Genomic DNA, 12,638 nt, shown 5'->3' on the forward strand with positions numbered 1-12,638 from the left:
CCTTTCTTAGAATCTAGAAGCCTAGATGCCATTCCTAGGTCTTGGGAAGTGTTGAGTTATTGAGAAGGTAGCCCCTATGAATTGCTTTAGACAATAATAGCCTTAGTGTGATGTTTCAGGCTTTAATAATAAAATAAAAACCCAAATGAAACTTGGATTGCATGACTTCTTTTTTATAGGAGACCATAAAATTGGACAAAACAAGCAGAACATGAAATGTTTTTGCTCAGGGAGATCAGACTTGAATGGCCCTGTATGTATGTGTGGCAATGTGTTTATTGAAAGCTTCCCATATGTTCCGCATGTTTAATGGCTTTGCTTAGCTTTGGCCTCCAAATCAGTAGCTCTTGTGTTAATTGCACAGAAGCTTTCAGATAGCTCTTTTCCCAACAATTCACATCCAAGTAAATTTGTTTCCTTTTCATTTCAGCTGGTTGGGGGTAGTAGTGGAGTAAGCTTTTTTTTTCTTTCCCCCAGGATGGGGACATCTAGCACCTCCAGAAAGGAAGCAGGCATTCAGGTCCAGCTGGTTTGAAAAGAAGTATTTTTTGCTCTAGATTTGTTATCCATGGCAGTTAATTTGGGACCCATATTGTATGGGATTGAAAAGAGACTGATTTTACCTTGCTGAATTATCTGTGTCCTTTACTAATAGATCAAAAGGAAATGGGAGTTGTGACAATGTTACATATACTCAAACAATCTGCCTTCAGCCAGGGATGTTATGTGTGCTAGGATTTGCTACATGCCTAGCAAAGGTTGCGGGATACCTTCTGCCTATTTTGATCTACTTAAACTGCTTTGTGTTGCTAGAGAATAGCTGATCCCATCAACTTAGTCACCTTTTATCCTTGAATAATGAGGAGAAAATCTCCCTGCAGTAAATGTTTAGTTTATGCTGTTTTCCCCTCACATCTAAAAGAGGAAAAAAAAAAAAAAAAGCTTATGAAATAATGATGCTATCCTCAGCTGAACATAAGGGTTTGTCTTTAATATCTTAATCAATAGTTAGAGTTAGAAAGGTCAGCTCATCTCTAAACTAAAGCTAGAATCAGCTGTCCACCACAGAAATGAAATCTGTCAAAGGCCGTAGGCTCATCTAACAATTCCAGGTCTGTACTTCAAATGCATGGGTTTAATAGTGGTCTTTACTGTTTATCTTTGACATCTTGACTAAGGGTCTTTAGAACTTTGTAGTTTATCTATGGATTCCTCTAAATCCTTGTTAGTGTTTCTATTTCAATCATTCTGCTCAAAACTGTAAGAGTTTGAAGTATGTCCCTGTAAGAGCCCAGAAATCAGTTTTTTTTTTTTTTTTAAAGATTTTATTTATTTATTTGACAGAGAGAGACACAGCGAGAGAGGGAACACAAGCAGGGGGAGGGTCAGAGGGAGAAGCAGGCTTCCCGCGGAGCAGGGAGCCCGATGCGGGGCTCCATCCCAGGACCCTGGGATCACGACCTGAGCCGAAGGCAGACGCTTAACGACTGAGCCACCCAGGCGCCCCCAGAAATCAGTTTTTGAGAATCACCATGGCATTTGTTAATTTATTCATGCAATTAGACATTTCTTTAACAAATATTTTTGAGCACCTGTTATATTCCAGGCACTGAGATAGATACTGGGATACAAATAGACTTACGATCCAGGTTAATAAATGACATATGGGCCAACTTAACTTCCATGCAAAAATCAATTTTCTTTTTACCATTTTAAATTGACCTGAGTTCTAAATTCAGGTGTCTTCCTCATTCTACACATATTTATACTTTTCTTTATTTTAAGATGTTTGGATCTGATTTCAAATTCTGGCTGTGATATTTATCAGTTGTGTGATCTTGGGTACATCACTTAACATTACTTATTTTCCTTATCTGTAAAACATGGATAATAATAGTACCTGCTTCATGGGGTTGTTACAAAGATTAAATGAGGCTCTGCCTGGCATATATTTACAACTCAATAAATATTAGGTTATGCTAGTTTTTTTTTTTTTTTTTTTTACTTTGAAGGAAAATCTTTTTGCTTATCCTTTATTGCCTATGGGAAGTGTGAACAGGAAAAATGAGCATACTGGCAAATGGTGAATTCTTGTTTCCTCTCTCTTTAATAAAGTCAAAGATTTAATGTACAAGAGCATTGAGACCATTTAGAAATTTGGTTTACTTTGAAATAGTAAGTCTATGTTATCCAGCTTGATGACAGAACCACTGTTTTGATTAGAAGTTTAGCACTTAGGTTTTAACTCTTGGTATACTGGAGCCAATTTCATCCTTATTTCTATTTCAAAATCAGGTGGCTTGACCAATTCATCTAATTTCCATCACTGCACAGCCTACATGTACCCAGTAAACCCTGAGAGGCACATGAGTAATATGTTTTGTGAAAGTAAAAGATGTTAGAATTTTGAAAACAATTTCTCTTTCTTTTCTTCTCCTCCTCAAAAAAGGATTTTCCTTTAACAAGACACTTTTTTGACCCATGATACCTAGTGATAAAAAAGGAGACTATTATTAACTTATTCTGAAAAAATATATAAGACATTTGCCATTATTTCATATAGAAGCAATGACTTTTGGCTGGTGACAGCATAATTATCAGGGTAGCAATCTTCCCACTCCTTATAAACTGTGTCACCTGCATTCCCTCAAGCTACACAGTCAAGTACTGGAGAATAATAGATGTCTCAAATGAAGTTTGTAGTTTTACGTGAATGAATATCACTTAGAAGGTAATTTCCCTTAAAAACCAAAACATCCTCAGAGCTGATTTTGATATCTTATGGTATTAATGATCTCCCTAAAGGTAACATCGGTAACAAAAATTATGGAATTTTTTCTTTCTACAAATTTTATCATAAGGTCCAACAATCATTCATACACAATGTTCAACGTAATATTCTTCGGTTCAGTCCAGATAATTATTATTATATAGCTGGCTTTAGGTACATGTTAACACATATGCAAACCTTTTGTTGTCTATATTCAAAAACTGACCTACTTTAAGATAGGTATGGCTTATCTGCAAATGAAGCCAGATCTTATCCTATTATGATGAAATATCAAGGACTATGTAAAGCTTTCAGTACAGTTGGTTCTTACTTCAGATGAGCAGGCCAAACAAGCCTTTACTTAAAGAGAAAATCATCTGCTACTCTTGGCTTCTCTAATTAACTTGGGAAAATTACTCAAATCTTAGTTATCACAGGTGCCATTAAATGTGTTGTTCATCATTCCTGATAAACTTGACTTTGCATTATTAGTAGGCAACTTTTTTAAAATTGTTATGTTAATCACCATACATTACATCATTAGTTTTTTTTTAATTTTTTTGTTGTTATGTTAATCACCATATATTACATCATTAGTTTTTGATGTAGTGTTCCATGATTCATTGTTTGTGTATAACACCCAGTGTTCCATTCAATATGTGCCCTCTTTAATACCCATCACCAGGCTAACCCATCCCCCCACCCTCCTACCCTCTAGAACCCTTAGTTTGTTTCTCAGAGTCCATATTCTTTCATGGTTTGTCTCCCCCTCCGATTTCCCTCCTTCATTTTTCCCTTCCTACTATCTTCTTTTTTTTTTAACATATAATGTATTATAGCAGCAATGTCCACAATAGCCAAACTATGGAAAGAGCCAAGATATCAATCAACAGATGAATGGATAAAGAAGATGTGGTGTATATATACAATGGAATATTATGCAACCATCAAAAAAACGAAATCTTGCCATTTGCAACAACGTGGATGGAACTAGAAGGTATTATGCTAAACAAAATAAGTTGATCAGAGAAAGACATGCATCATATGATCTCACTGATAGGAGGAATTCTTAATCTCAGGAAACAAACTGAGTGTTGCTGGAGTGGTGTGGGGTGGGAGGGATGGGGTGGCTGTGTGATAGACATTGGGGAGGGTATGTGCTATGGTTAGTGCTGTGAATTGTGTAAGACTGTTGAATCACAGCCCTGTACCTCTGAAACAAATAATACATTATATATTAGTAGGCAACTTTAACAAATGTTGACAATCAAGTTGTTATTGGGTTAATAATTTTTTATATTTCATCAGGACTCTTAGAGAATAGGCTAGTTTTCCACATAGGGGCTGTGGGTTGTGACTGTAGACTTGAATCTCACCTTTGCAACTGATAGCTCTAATATCTCCTTTTAAAACATTTTTTATTGTTATGTTAATCACCATACATTACATCATTATTTCTTGATGTAGTGTTCCATGATTCATTGTTTGTGCATAACACCCAGTGCTCCATGCAGAATGTGCCCTCTTTAATACCCATCACAAGGCTAACCCATCCCCCTACCCCCCTCCCCTCCAGAACCCTCAGTTTGTTTTTCAGAGTCCATCGTCTCTCATGGTTTGTCTCCCCCTCCGACTTACTCCCCTTCATTCTTCCCCTCCTGCTATCTTCTTTTTATCTTTTTTCTTAACATATGTTGCATTATTTGTTTCAGAAGTACAGATCTGTGATTCAACAGTCTTGCACAATTCACAGCACTCACCATAGCACATACCCTCCCCAATGTCTATCACCCAGCCACCCCATCCCTCCCACCCCCAGCCACTCCAGCAACCCTCAGTTTGTTTCCTGAGATTAAGAATTCCTCATATCAGTGAGGTCATATGATACATGTCTTTCTCTGATTGACTTATTTCGCTCAGCATAACACCCTCCAGTTCCATCCACGTCGTTGCAAATGGCAAGATCTCATTCCTTTTGATGGCTGCATAATATTCCATTGTGTATATATACCATATCTTCTTTATCCATTCATCTGTCGATGGACATCTTGGCTCTTTCCACAGTTTGTCTTCTAATATCTCCTTTTTTTCCTGCTCCTCACATACTCACTTTTTTGGGGGGCAGTACATTTAAGTTCTAGTCTCTTAACAAATTCCAGTTATACAATACAATGTTATCAACTATAGTCACCATGTTTTACATTAGATCCTCAGACCTTATTCATCTTATAGCTGAAAGTTTATACCCTTTTACCAAACTTTCCCTATTCCTCCTACCCCCAGCCCCTGACAACCAATATCTTAAAAAGAAATATAATCTCTTTGAGTTTACCTATGTCATACAGCTGTTTTGATAATTAACATGGGAATGCCAATATAGAGGATGTAGGATTGTGTCTGTCATATAATGGGTACTCATTAACTGGTAGGTATTTTATTATTATTATTATTATCATTAATTATTATTATATCTTCAAATTGGCCTCAGATAAAATACTTAGAATTGATTCTATTACATGAAAGGTGAAACCAGACATTTTCCTTTCCTGGAGCACTGGAAAAGCCTGTGTTCAGCATGCTGAGTTGATTAAAATCTGCACCAATGGGCATATCAAATATGAGGTAATATGGTTCTTTAGTAATATAGACACCCATATCCTGGGCCTACCAACACAAAACAATGAGGCACAGAAATCCAAAGACCAACTTTAAATACTTCAGAAAGCATCAGTCTCCTGAAACACATTAAGGAACTCAGCTACCTGGTTAGAATTTACTGTTACCAGTAAAAAGCTGGCTACCATAAACTTGGCTATCATGTGATAAGCAGAACTTAAAATTCCAGAAGCAGTGTTGTAAAAAGAAATGAGTTATGTAGAATTGTGTGATTATAGGTTGAGCACATCAGCTAAATCATGTTTTTCACTCATTATTAATTTTAAACTCTTGAAACATTTTTTGTTTTGTCAATTGTAATGTTGTGACTCAGAAAGTAAAAAATAAAGAAAAGAAAAATGAAATCAAAGCTCCTACTAATCCATTAAAATACTGCAAGCAGCAGAGATTTCTAGCAGTGTCTAATAATCCATCATTGTACCCTACTCATCAGTCCTAAAACTGTCATCCCCAAAAGGTTGTTATTAGAACACAAATGTGGTTGATTATTCACACTAATGTGTTAAGGTACTGTTGGGGCTGGAGTACTTGGGAAGCACACTTAAATGGGACTTTCTGTTCATACAAATTTTTTTTATTATGTTCAGTTAGCCACACAATGATGTACTCATCATTAGTTCTTGATGTAGTGTTCAATGATTCATTAGTTGCATATAACACCTAGTGCTCATCACAACACGTGCCCTCCTTAATACCCATCACACAGCTACCCCATCTCCTCTCCCCTGTCCCCTCTAAAACCCTCAGTTTGTTTCCCAGAGTCCATAGTCTCTCATGGTTTGTCTCCCTCTCTGATTTCTCCCCCTTCAGTTTTCCCCCTCTTCCCCTATTGTCCTCTGCACTATTCCTTATGTTCCACATATGAGTGAAACCATATGATAATTGTCTTTCTCTGCTTGACTTATTTCACTTAGTATAATCCCCTCCAGTGTCATCCATGTTGATGCAAATGGTGGGTATTCATCCTTTCTGATGGCTGAGTAATATTCCATTATATATATGTACCACATCTTCTTTATCCATTCATCTGTTGAAGGACATCTTGGCTCCTTCCACAGTTTGGCTATTGTGGACATTGCTCCTATGAACACTGGGGTGCATGTGCCATACTAAATTGATAAGGTATCTTCAGCAGGGCTTTGAGTGAGGGTATAGCTGTTGAGAAAAATAAAACAAACCTGTGTGTGTGTGTGTGTGTGTGTGTGTGTGTGTGTGTGTGTGTGTGTGAGAGAGAGAGAGAGAGAGAGAGAGAGAGAGAGAGAGAGAGAGAAAGAGATTTAATGAAAAAATATCAAAAGGTCAATATTGATCATGTAAGAGACCTCCAAGGGCTAGGGCAGTATCTTTTAACTAATTCATTTTACATTGTATTCCTAGAACCAAGAACAGTGCTCAGCCCCTAGTCAGCCAATATGCATCAAACTGAATTTTATAAAAAGCTTGACTGATACACTCAAGTGTTTATTTTTGCTCAGGTTGTGGAGCAGGGAGATGGGACAGGAGATCTCTTTCTACTAACATCTTTGGAATAAGCATTTGCTTACTAGTTTTCAGTCCCATGGGAGAGGTCAACACTGCAGCAGTTTCCCATGCCATGTCCTCTGCCAGCTTTTTGGAGGTCCTAAAATTCGCAACTCTTAAATATTGGGAAAAGAAAAAGAAACTAAAAGCTCAGATAAGAGCTCTTCCAACCACATTTTATAGATGAAATATTTAGTGTTTTAAATTAAACATGCCTAAAACTCTTATTCCAGTGAGGTTTTTACAACCATCCTGCTTACAGAACTCTAACCTTGGAACAGAATCCGCATATGAATCAAGGCCAGCCTGTTTCTCTAACCAAAGTCTAAATTCAAAATCTTGACCTCAAGAAAACAGCAGGGGCTTTGGTGAAGGGTGGGAATAGAGAACACCAGGGAGATGACATTTAGGAGACTAATGCAAAATCTATGATATTTGGTGTTGAAAAATTATTGCTCCTTCTATCCTGCTTGGTATTTTTTATTCAAATTAAGCTATTGGAAATGGAAGAAAAAGTCATTTTTAGAGGCTGCTGAACAAGCAAATCAAAATTTAGTCTGTGTTGATAAGCATATAATGTCCATTTTAAAGAAATCCATGATCTCACTCTACCCTGCAGTTGGTCAGCTTATATTTTTAGTATAGTATTCTGTTTTGGGTATCACATTTTACGTGGAGTATTGATCAACCAAGATGTATTCAGATGAGGGAGATCAGTATGAGGGTGGATTTGGAAATCAGACAGAAGAGGAACTATTGGACGTAACAAGAATCATTCACCATGTTAAAACTCTTAAATGGCTTTAATTGCATTTAGATACAGATCAAAATCAAACTTTCACTATAGCCTAAGGTGCTTTAAAGGTTAAGAAAACAGGAAACAAGTTTTATTTCTAGCAAAGTATTCTGCTCCACTATCCTACCTATTTTTACTTCCCACATTTCCTACCCCTGTCACATTCTCCATCCATTCTCTGCACAGTTCACTTAGTACAATAGTGCAGTACAATACAGTACAACAAAATACCAACCTATCTTTGCACAATCTAGTTCCTGTCCACTTTTCCAGCTTCATTCCTTCTCTCTTTCCACTTACTCTTTCTTATGTTTCAGTCGCACTAGTCCTATTTCTCTACTTTGCATGTACCAAGTTTTTCTTGCCTCAGGAACATTGTATTCTGGTATCTAGCGTGTTTGTTGAAAAGTCAGCTGTTATGAGCAATATTTGCTCTTGTGAAGGTAGTATATCCTTCCTCCTTTTCCCCGCCTCTGGCTGCTTTTACTCCTCTATTTGTCCCACCTTTTAGCAGTTTTACTATGATATGCCTAGGTGTGTGTTTTTTTTCTTAATACTTGGGGTCCAATGAGCTTCTTGAATCTGTGGGTCTTTTATCAGCTTTAGAAAAACTTTAGACAAATATTGCTTCTGTCTGCTTCTTCCTTTCTTCCTCTTCCAGGCCTCCAGTCATGTGTTACAAAATTTGGTCTGGGAAATTCAGATTCCAATTTTCATTTCCTTAACCCATGAGATAACCAAAAGTCTCTGTTGACATCTTTGACTCTTAACCATTACTTTCTGCCTAGCTTTTTGCTCTCTCTTGCCCTTTATGAAAAATTGGCAAATACCCTTATGAAGAAAGCAGTGTATGGAAAGTTGGTTTCATCTTGGTAAGATTTATCTCTGGGATCTTAACCCCTTAGTTCCTGGTTGAGTGGGCAGCAACCTATGTCTTCAAGCAATTTTTGTTTTGGTATTTTATCCTTTTTTTTGTAGTTTATAGGTTTTTTGTGGGGGCATATGCATTGGTTGGCAAAATGTTTCTTATGAAATTCATATCTGGTAATGGAATTATATTGTTATTGTTTTTATTATTATTAGTAGTAGTTTAAATTTAATTTTTACTGGCATAATAGATTAGTCTATATGCATTTGAGTAGGTAACCACATTCATGCCACCAGGTTGAAAGATTCCCAAACTTTTACTGCCTTAGTGTATTTTCTCTCTGACAGAGGTGTCATAATATTGCTATGGTGCCTAAAATCTCCCCTGTGGGAAACTTTCCATTAAGTTAAGGCACTATGCCTTCTGTTTCCAGCAATGTTATCTGATTGGATTTTACATTTCCCACAGTTTATTTCTTTAGAACATTCTCCTTCAAGAGGTTCCACAGGAAAGATATCTGTGGTCTTAGGCTTGTTTATATGGTAGCAGTGGCTGGGTAATCAGAATGGAAGAAGAAACTTGCAAAGTCTATTGAATCCCAGGCTCAGAATTCTTATAACATTACTTTTGCTACACTTATTGAATAAAGCAAGTCATAAGGCCAGTTCACATCCAAAGTATAGAAACACAGACCCCCTCTGCTGCTGGAAGGACTGCAAAGAAGTGTGGCATTTTAATTATTTTGTGGCAACAGTTTAGCCACAAACCAGTTCTGTGCTGTCTTTGAGAAGTAAGTTAGTTCAGATCCTTCAGAAACAGAAACCAAGACAGGATAAGACATGCAAAGATTTATTAGGAGAAATTGCTGAGGATAAAGAAGGGGGAGCTAAAATGGTATGGAGAACCTTTGGACCACATTACAGACCTGACACCTATGAAGGAGCGGAGAAAGAAAGAAGATTAAGTGCCAATAGCCTTGGCTACAGCAAAATTCCAAAAAATATGTCTGGAAACTGATGAAAAGATCATGAATTTTTATTGGGATAATCTCCCTTAGCCTCTTGCTCATCAACTCTTGTCTTTTTCAACTTATAGATGTTAATCAGTACCCTTGTTGCCTGTTCATCTATATTGCTGTTAGGGATGTCATATTCTATCAACTACCTCCACAACTCCCTGTAGGTAAAAACCACTCGACTGCCCTTCTATATTACTGGTTGTTATTGTAATTGTGGCCTCCTGACTTTGGGCAGTTAAGACTTGTCCTTTATCTTCTATTACTTCAGGGCCCTATTAACTCCATGGATATTAATAAGCCCAGTTTTGTGACCAAATCTCCTACTATCATTTCTCATCTGCCAAGGAGAGCCAACACTGAAATTCTGTCATGCTGGTACCCCTTTTACCAGTAAATTTCTGATGGCCTTGGTGGATGGTGTGTCCTCTGGGCCCCTCCTATTGAATACTATCCTTGGCTGGGTTTTCTGGCCTCTCATAGTATATTTTTTCCAGCTGGCCCACCTCCCTGAGACTTTATATTTCTTCCTCTGCTGTATGCTAGGGTACCTCAGTCATTTCCACTTTATTCAACATAGGCTATTACTTTCTCCAGGCTTTTAAAAATCACACTAGCAGTGAGTTTGCCTCATCCTCTGGGCTCCTTGCAAGAGTGTTAAATCTCATGTCCCCAGAAAATACCACTAAGTCAATGCATTCTTGTTTATCCAGTCTTATATTCTGCTAGACTTAATCAAACACCTTCAAAATCTAGTCTCAGGAGTACTTCCCTGACTCCTGCTGGTACAAGCTAGCTGATTCTTGCCCTTCCTTCAGGGTATAATCTCTTTTTTTTCTTTTATCAGACCGAACATGTCCTCAGACAGGTTATCCTGGGATTTAACCTTAGTTATATACCTTGTAGCCAGGAGAGGAGGTAAGAATACCTCCTGAGGGATGGAAGGATGGGACGATAAATGCTGTAATCTTGCAGGGCAGAAGCCTCTACAGCACTTCCAACACAGTTCTTTTAGAGAAGGGTGGGACATCTCTGCAAGTTCCGAGGACTCGGGGGTCTGCAGAATAAACATTTTCAGGGGAATCAATCCAAATGTCTCCCTGCATTTTAAGATTCTGGGTTTTTCTACCCAGGGCCCTAACCTAAGCATAACATACTTGCTCTGAGACTTTATCTCTGGAGGGGCTCCTGGGTGGCTTAGTCAGTTAAATGTCTGACTTTGGCTCAGGTCATAATCTCAGTGTCCTGGGATCCAGACCCTCATCCAGTCCCTGGGCTAGCTAACACCATGCTCAGCAGGGAGCCTGCTTGTCCCTCTCCTTCTGCCCCTCCCCGTGCTCATGCTCTCTCTCTCTTTCTCCCTCAAATAAATAAATAAAATCTTTAAAAAATAGATGTCTCTAGAGCTCTATGACTTTGACTATAAGATCCTGTATCTTTTCCTCATAGTGTTTGTTCTTTTACTGCAGGAGATAAATACCTCTATTAATCTACTAAAGAGGTTCTGTGATTTTAACCCTTACCCTTTAACTGGCAACAGCTCCAAGTTTCTTATTAACCCTCTTTTGTCCATACAACTTAGCAATCACCAGTCTACTCCATTGTTCTTTTTTTCCTGAAATATGATTGTTTTATTTATTTAATTTTTTAAATTTTATTTTATTATGTTACGTTAATCACCATAGAGTACATCATTAGTTTTTGATGTAGTGTTCCATGGTTCATTGTTTGCGTATAAAACCCAGTGCTCCATTCAATATGTGCCCTCTTTAATACCCATCACCAGGCTAACCCATCCCCCTACCCCCCCACCCCATTGTTTTTATAGACATATTCTTCCCATATCTTTAGAATGCCTGACTTATTGTTCCTACAAGAGCATTCCCCTCCACTGGAACATTTCCCCAGGTCATCACAAGTGAAATTTATCAATTAGAATGCCACTTTGTACTATGGACTATTTGTACCCTACATAACACTCAAGATAGCCTTTTTTCCACACTGAGTAGTGAGTGAGCCAGTTTCTAAACCCCATATTTCTGCCTATTTTATTGGACCTCTGCTATCACCATTTGTGTTATGGTCCTCTGAGAAGATGCCAAGATGGGATTAGGTGTGCAATATATTTATGGGATAAATTCCTTTTAAGATTTAAGGGGAAGTTTTGAAATAAAATTTGAGAGATAATGTTTGAGAGTGTTGGATAAGATCTGAGAGAACCTTCAGGTCCTGATGTACATCAGACACTTATGAAGGAGAAAGGAAAATTAAGAGGATTGGGTAGAAAGACAGCAGCACAGTTCAAGAGTTTGGGCTAGGCCAAATTACCCATTGGAAGAGTCCTGCATCTCTGAGTAATGGGTCTCTATTTGTACTACTGCCATGCTATTTTTGGCTGGGACAAGCCCATGAGAAGAGTGACCTCATTATAAACATGGTGATGGATCGAGCAGGGCAGCAGCTGGAGCCATCAGTCAGTGTTCTTCTGTAAAGAAGATCTGTGGCAGAAATAAAAGCCTAGCCATTTAGACTAGCATAAACTGTGTAAGTTTTCTAAATATTTTAGATATTTTTCATAAAGCAATTTCTATTTGGTGGGGTTTTGGGGGTTTTTCTTTATTTTAACCAACCCTCCCTAAACTTTAGGTTTCCTCCTTAATTTAATTTGGATTGACATCTGTCTTTTTTCAATGCTAGGGTGTAAATACAGAATTACCCTAATTTGAAAGTTTACTTTTGTGTTTTTCAAGGTAAGATTTAAGCAATAATATGTATGGAAGATGCCAGTTTTTGCCCTTACCCAGGAAATCTCCTTATAAAAGTGATAGCTTCCTTGGTAACAGCATCCTGAGTGAGAGACTAGAGATGAATCAGTCTATCTTCTCTCTACAACTGAAAAAAAAAAAAAAACCCACAGAATTCATGTCCAATTGCTGGTGGGTCAGTTTTGTCATTTTCATATCACACTGGTGTCCACCTACACTTGCTTGGA

Source organism: Zalophus californianus, chromosome X (genome assembly GCF_009762305.2).
Source record: "Zalophus californianus isolate mZalCal1 chromosome X, mZalCal1.pri.v2, whole genome shotgun sequence".
Taxonomy (NCBI): Eukaryota; Metazoa; Chordata; class Mammalia; order Carnivora; family Otariidae; genus Zalophus; species Zalophus californianus.